Raw genomic sequence first — 7812 nt, 5'->3', positions numbered from 1 at the left:
GTCGTCTGGGGCAGACCCCTGTCCTGCGTGGCAATGCGGGCGCGGTTGTTAGCGTTGACGCCGGCTTGAGGTGCTCCACGAGCTTCATCGCAGGGCGGTGGACGTTGTTGGCATGCGGTGTCCGGCGCCATGGACCTGACCCGTGCAGGTGCGTCATCGGCGATGGTGGTGGTCATGTTGGTGACAACATCACCTGGTGGTGGGCTACCACACAGCTCGGGGCGCGGCTACCATGGTTCTCTATGGTATTCACGACCATGGAGGCCAAGGCGTCTGTCTCTGTGTGGTCCCCAACTCATTATGGGCCCTGCGAGCGTCTGATGGCCTCATGGCCACCCACCTAGGGGCCTCCTCTTGGATGCATGGGGTTTCGAGCGAAACCTCAGTCTAGTTTTGGGCGGGCTAACGATGGTGATGCCTCGGGTGCCAGATCACTCCTTGGAGACGTCGTTGAAGAAACCCATGCTCTAATAAGAGGACGATTGATCTATTTGGATCACATAAAAAACAAGCATCCACTTAAATAAAATAAACAAGAGCCTTTTACCTATGTGTCACTAAAATAGTTTGAAATTTCAGACCTGTCACTAAAAAAGTTTTGGTGCCTAATATGTCATCATGGATGAAAACGAGATTTTACCCTTGGCTGAGGTCACTTTGAAAATTTTCGTCGTTCTCCAGCTTGCCATTCTCTCCCTAACGCGCAAGCCCGTCTCATCAGCCTCCCTCTTCTCTTCCTTCTCCATCCAGCACCACGCTTCACGCTTCCCTCCCTCTTCTCTCGTGTGTTGATCAACCCACTCGTGAGCAGGCATGGGGCTACAATAGGGGCATAACACGAGGCGCGGGTAAGGACATTGCATGACGCCGAGGTGATGGCGGGTTGGCGGGTGTGGTGCTTGCAGTGCTGACAGGCAAGCCCCACGTGAGGGTGTGTCACGGGTAGGGCGATGGTGACTACGGCACAAGTAGGGTGAGGCCAGGCTAGGGCATGGCACATGGTGTTGGGCAAATTAAAGGGCGAGCACGATGACGACAACGTGAGGCCAAGGGTGTGGCACAGTGCTAGGATGATGGCGGATGTGGGCGGTGCCCCGATGAGGGTGTGGATAGTATAGAGCCACCACTCAGCACGTGGCAAGGGCAGGCGGGGCAGGTGATGTGTGAGGAGCGTAGCGAGGTTGGGTGGTGTGCGGCACGAGAGGGGCACACGAGGGCTGGCATGAGTGCATGGTGCATGTAGGCTGTCTTCACACGGGGGCGTGCCACGGTGCCAGGCACGAGGTCAGGTGGGTGTCGCAAGGATGGGTGCAATGCCGTGGTGGGGTGTAGCACGGTGCTGGGCTCTAGGGCTAGGGCAAGACCACCTCTTCCTAATTCTCCATTGCCTCTCTCTCTCAAATATGTTGACCCTGAGAGATCCGACGATGTGACTAGGGTTAGAATTTTAGGGTTTCATATTAGGGTTTTTGTGCTCTCTGGTAGTCCGATTGTAAAGGGAAGTTTGTGGAGGCCGGTTGACTAATGGTGAAGGCAGGGCGGAGTTTAAAGCATTTGTGTATTGTAGGCAACGTGGTGCCAAAGAAGACGATGTGGCTAGGATAAGTGTCACGATGGTGGAGAGCAGGGGCAAAGATAGTGGTGCGCCACCAGAGCTCGGGAGGTGGCGACGGCAAGGGTGCTCACATTGAATCTCAAGGAGAAGCTTGGGTTAGCGGTAGCTATGGGCGAGGATGGTAGCGGAGGTTGCGTGGATGTTGCCGGAGCGGGACAGGATGAGGCAGCGGCTACGGAGCAGTATGCACTACTACAGAATAAAGCTTTGGAGGCAGTCATTTCATATTTTTAGAGGCGGGTGAGGCACCGGCTAGGGAGCGCTCTGCACTGCTACAGAATAAAGCTTTGGAGGCGGTCATTTCGCATTTTTAGAGACGGGCATTCAGCCCGCCTCAACACCATTGTCACTTTTAATCAATATTTTTGGAGACGGTCATCTAAGTCTGCCTATAGAAACCGTCTTTACAGATGTGAACGTGTTACAATGCTTGCCTTTATAAATCAATAAAGAAATAAAAACACATTGCTAGCATCGAGCTCGACGATGCTGGCTACCACCGGCCTCAAATCTGTACTCGCCGCGAGTCTCGGGCCTCTCCGTCGGCTTCTCACCTTGGGTGCATCTTAACTCGCCGCCGCCGACAGTCTCGAGCTATAGGTCTAAGAGAAATATAAGGAGACGGGCAGGAAGACGGTGATGCCACATATCTGAGAGGAATATGAGGAGATAAGAGATGAGGGGATCACCAGGAGTCATTTCCACATGGATCTTGGCTTTCCACTCGTAGATCGACCACACCGCGGATCTATGCTCGTCGGTTGCACCCCCATCAATGTCGGAGGGGGGGAGAGCCATGCCCTTGACCGCGCCGCCGCTATCAAAGCATCCTCGGGCCGTGCCCTTGCCCTAGGCCATGACCATGACCCAGCCTCCACCTAGATGCGACGACTGCTCCCGTTGCCGCGCCCCATCAGTCGGCCCACCGCCATACTCCCATCGTGCTGTCAGCCATCAGATGTGCCCCCGCACTCGGCCACGCACCAACTCCGCTAGGGTGCCACCACCGCTGCTGCAAGGCTCCTCCACCAGGGTACTGTCACCGCCTGAAAGGTCCTAATGGCTAGAGGGGGGTGAATAGCCTAATAAAATTTCTACAACAACACTTAACAAAGTGGTTAGACAATTATGAGGCGAAGCGAGTGTTGTGCTAGCCTACTTAAAATGCAAGCCACCTACCACAATTCTAGTTTAGATAGTGTCTATTCACACAATAGCAAAGACACTATCCTATGTTAGTGTGCTCTCAAAGATTAACTAAAGAGCCACACCAACCAACCAAGCAAGCTCTCACAACTAGCTACACTAAAGAGCTTGTCAACTAGTTTACGGTAAAGTAAAGAGAGTGATTAAGATAGTTATACCGCAGTGTAGATGAAGAACCAATCAATCACAAAGATGAATAACAATGAAGACCAATCACCTCGGAATCAATGATGAACACAATGATTTTTACCGAGGTTCAGTTGCTTGCCGGCAAGCTAGTCCTCGTTGTGGCGATTCACTCACTTGGAGGTTCACGCGCTAATTGGCTTCACACGCCAAACCCTCAATAGGGTGCCGCACAACCAACATAAGATGAGGATCACACAAGCCACGAGCAATCCACTAGAGTACCTTTTGACGCTCCACCGGGGAAAGGTCAAGAACCACTCACAATCACCATGATCGGAGCCGGAGACAATCACCACCTCCGCTCGACGATCCTCGCTGCTCTAAGCCGTCTAGGTGGCGGCAACCACCAAGAGTAACAAGCAAAATCCGCAGCGAAACACGAACACCAAGTGCCTCTAGATGCAATCACTCAAGCAATGCACTTGGATCACTCCCAATCTCACTATGATGATGAATTAATGATGTAGATGAGTGGGAGGACTTTGGCTTAGCTCACAAGGTTGCTATGTCAATGAAAATGGCCAAAGATATGAGCCACAACCGGCCATGGGCTTAAATAGAAGCCCCCACGAAATAGAGCCGTTTTACCCTTCACTGGGTACTCTACGCTCTGACCGGACGCTCCGGTCCACCTGACCGGACCCTGGACCAGCGTCCGGTCCACAGATGGACGCCACGCGTCATCAACTTCAAACTGATTCTAACGGCTATGAAGTTGACCGAACACTCCGGTGAAATTGACCGGACGCTGGAGCCTCAGCGTCCGGTCGAGTATAGTAAGGGTCGAAACCTGGTTTTCCTCGACCGGACGCGTCCGGTCCACCTTGACCGGACACAGCCCAGCGTCCGGTGGTAAACCCTAGCCACTGTACCGACAGTCAACGCGACCGGACGCAGGCAGTCAGCGTCCGGTGCTCCTGGATCCAGCGTCCGGTCACTGGACCGACGCTGGCATCAGCTCTGTTTTCACTTCTATCTTCTCCACCCTTGCTCCAATGTGCCAACCACAAGAATTTGCATCCGGCGCAATAGAAAATAGGCATTCCATTTTCCCGAAAGCGCCGAATCCCGCCGAGCTTACGAGGCGGGAGGGAGAGAGGGACCCAAACCCATCTCAACCCTGCAAACACCACCTCCTTTGTAGATGTGCCAACACCACCACGTGTATCACCTTGTGCACAAGTGTTAGCATATTTTCACAAACATTTTTAAGGGTGTTAGCACTCCGCTAGATCCTAAATGCATATGCAATGAGTTAGAGCATCTAGTGGCACTTTGATAACCGTATTCCGATACGAGTTTCACCCCTCTTAATAGTACGGCTATCAAACCTAAATGTGATCACACTCTCTAAGTGTCTTGATCACCAAAACAAAATAGCTCCTACAAGTTATACCTTTGCCTTGAACTTTTTGTTTTTCTCTTTCTTCTTTTCAAGTTTAAGCCCTTGATCATCTCCATGCCATCACCATTGTCATGCTATGATCTTCATAAGCTTCTCCACTTGAAGTGTGCTACCTATCTCATGATCACTTGATAAACTAGGTTAGCACTTAGGGTTTCATCAATTCACCAAAACCAAACTAGAGCTTTCACCGCCGCAAGTGCCGCATCTAAGAGGAGAGAGAGATCTAAGGACTAGAGAATAAAAGGCAGTCGTATCCAAGAGTAGAGAAAGAGAGGAGGCGTGAGAAGTGAAGAGAAACCCTAAGGTTTGGTTATATATCGTTGGGTTACTGGGCTGGACCTTCTTAGTAGAGGCAGGCCATCTAAAATGGCCCGCTTCCGTATATAGATTTACAGAGGTGGGCCTTCTGAAATGTCTGCCTCTATTAATTACTATTTTTAGAGACGGACATTTCAAGATGTCCATTTCTGTAAATATATTTATGGAGATGGGCTTTTTTAGCGTCTTCGTCCGTCTCCAAAAATCATGAGGTATTTTGGGAGGCAGTGAGATTTTTTTGTCTGTCTTTGTTTCTAAAATAGTTTGTTAATATAAAAGAAGTTGTCTCCTAAAATAGTAATAGTTTATGTAGTAGTGCCGGAGGAAATGGAGAAGGTCTGCGTGGAAGAGTGGAGAAAGCGTGCAGCCCGTTCCACCTAACCCGTGCACATGCGCCCAGGAGTTACGCCAAGATATTGGAGATGCTAGCATTCGGATTTCCGGACGGACGCCCGCGCCTGCACCCTGTGTTGCGTGCATCTCCGTTTCCCGCGCCCTCGTCGCCCGGATGCCTTGCCCGACCTGCACCACCTGCTCGCACACAGGGACTGCACGCTTCCGCTCCGCTTCCCGCGTGTAGGTGGGGAGTACCGGCGCCCTACTCCGTATCGCACATGTGGGGACCGCATGCGCCTGCACCTGCTCCATATCGCGCTTGCACCCCCGCCTGCGGATGTGTACCGTGTGACTCTGGCCGTCCCATTTAACGCTTGAAACATGAAAACACTTGCAACACCAAAAAAAACTTGCTGCAATATTCGTCTGAAACAGATGAAATATTTGGAACAAATGCGTGCAACATCCATATAAAACATTTCCAACACTAAAATGGATCAAACATTTCGAACAAATGCTTACAACATCTCTGTGAAACACATGCAACATAAGATAAAAGACCTGTAACATACTCCCTCCGTCCAAAAAAATGCAATTCTCGTTTTTTGAGAAGTCCAACAATTTGAACTTTGACTAAATTTATATAAAAATATAAACATTTATGATACAAAGTAAGTACTATTAGATTAGTTATAGAATATAATTTTATATTAAATTTATTTGGAGACATAAATGCTAATAATGTTTGCTATAAACTTGGTCAAACTTGAACTCCTTTGACCGGCACGCATCCCATAATTGCATTCTTTTGCGGACAGAGGTAGTACGTCTGAAAAATAGATGAAACATTCTGATCAAACGCTTGCAACATACTATATAACCATTGCAATATGTGCAATATCCTGATCTACTTTTGCAACATCCATATGCAAACATACCTCTAAAACATTTGAAACTTACGCTTGCAATATGTGTTTCTTCCTGTTGTGTGGTGTCGTCGGGGTGGTGGCAGCGTGGTGCACGCCGTGGCCACGACAAGCGAGCGTGGAGTGGGGCGGCGGCGCGGCTGTGGATGGCTGCGTGGCGAGGGATGACCGCGGCAGTGAGGCAGAGTGGGCGGCGCGACGCATGATGGGTGCGCGCGCGGGGAGATGGCCGCGGCGGCGAGGAAGAGTGGTGCGACACGGCGTAGGATGGGGGCACGTGCGAGGAGATGACCGTGGCGGCGATGCGGATTGGGGCGAGCGGATGTCGCATGGTGCGGTGAAGCACGTGACGGGCGAGCAGAGTGGGAGATATTTTTAGAGAGATGAGGAGACGTAGAGAGCAAGTAAACCTATTAGGCCCAGGCCTGTCAAGGAGCGTCCGGGCAGACGGACACCCTGACTAAAGCATTACCGCCAAGATATTTATATGTACAAAGATCATTGTTGAACAGAGTCAAACTGCGATCATTGTTGAGCAAAACTAAACTGCGTCTGAGCACACATCTATATCAGAATGGACCAGAAGCCGAACTGCAGAGCAAGCCAAAGATCAATGGGAAAGCCGAGAAATAAGCGGTTGCCTTTTGAACGCCATTGTAGGCAGTTTGTTCCCAGCTCTCTGCTCGATCTCTCGCATAGTCGTCACATCACATGGCGATGGCAACGCCAAGAAAAGCATCCCGCCGTCCGGGACGTACGCGCACACGATGCAGCTAGCAGTGCCGCAGGAGCTTTGGATAATTCGATTCCGATCGGACAGCGACCTGGCCGACCGACGCTTCCTTCGGTTCGTTGTGTACCCTACATATTCTGATATATATACCCCTGCTCTGGCAACAAGGAGAGCAAACAATCCCCACACACATGGAAAGGCCTTCTAGGTTCATTCCTCAATAAGCTTATGCCATGTGCATCATGCATTATTGTATTGCATTTGGATGGATCGATCCAATGGATACTTTTGTTGGAATATATATATGAAGGACAAATTGCAACTTGAAATTTGAGAGACCCACATATATAAGATGTTTTATTCATTTCAAATTAAATGCCGACGACCATCTAGTCGGCTCCTTTACTGTAAAAACCACCCTACATCATACACATACTTAGGGGCCCCTTCGTTTCTCTTGGAATTGTGCCTTGGAAGATATTCACCTAAAACCACAGGCTAATTTATATAGCAATTGAATAGTTGGAATGAATTCTGGCCTCATTTCGGAACAACCGAATGAGCTCTTAGTCGATCGATTCCACCCATTTTAGCTAACATGAAGGCACTATACAAGCCATTGCTAGCCAAGCAAATTCTACCGTAACAAACTACCAAGCTGAGCTACGGCAGTTGCTACGCAGGTCACACTCTCGGGATCAAACGGCTGCTGCAATCCATGCATTAGTAGGCCCTGCATGCGGCGTGTACGTACGGTCATCATGCAATGCATGCATGCAAGCGCACCCGCATTTGTTGTTTGTGGTTACGTTGTGGATCAGGCACTACGTACGTGCTGCTGCACAGGCAAAAACCTGTGCCGGAAAAAAAAGCAGGTCATCCTCGTCGTCGTACCTGTACCTCGATTGCAAGGACAATTTGTCCATCTGCACAAATTTCTGCGCAGTCGTCATGGATTAGTCGGTTGGTCCTCCAATGTTCAGAAAAATTGACTATATGGGCGCAGATTAAGGAATTGGCCGGTCTGGTCCTGATGCTCATTAATGCCCCGGCAATCTTATTTAATCCTGAGACGGTGACA

Source organism: Miscanthus floridulus, chromosome 8, assembly GCF_019320115.1.
Source record: "Miscanthus floridulus cultivar M001 chromosome 8, ASM1932011v1, whole genome shotgun sequence".
NCBI classification, from domain to species: Eukaryota; Viridiplantae; Streptophyta; class Magnoliopsida; order Poales; family Poaceae; genus Miscanthus; species Miscanthus floridulus.
Note: the sequence above shows the minus strand (reverse complement) of the source record.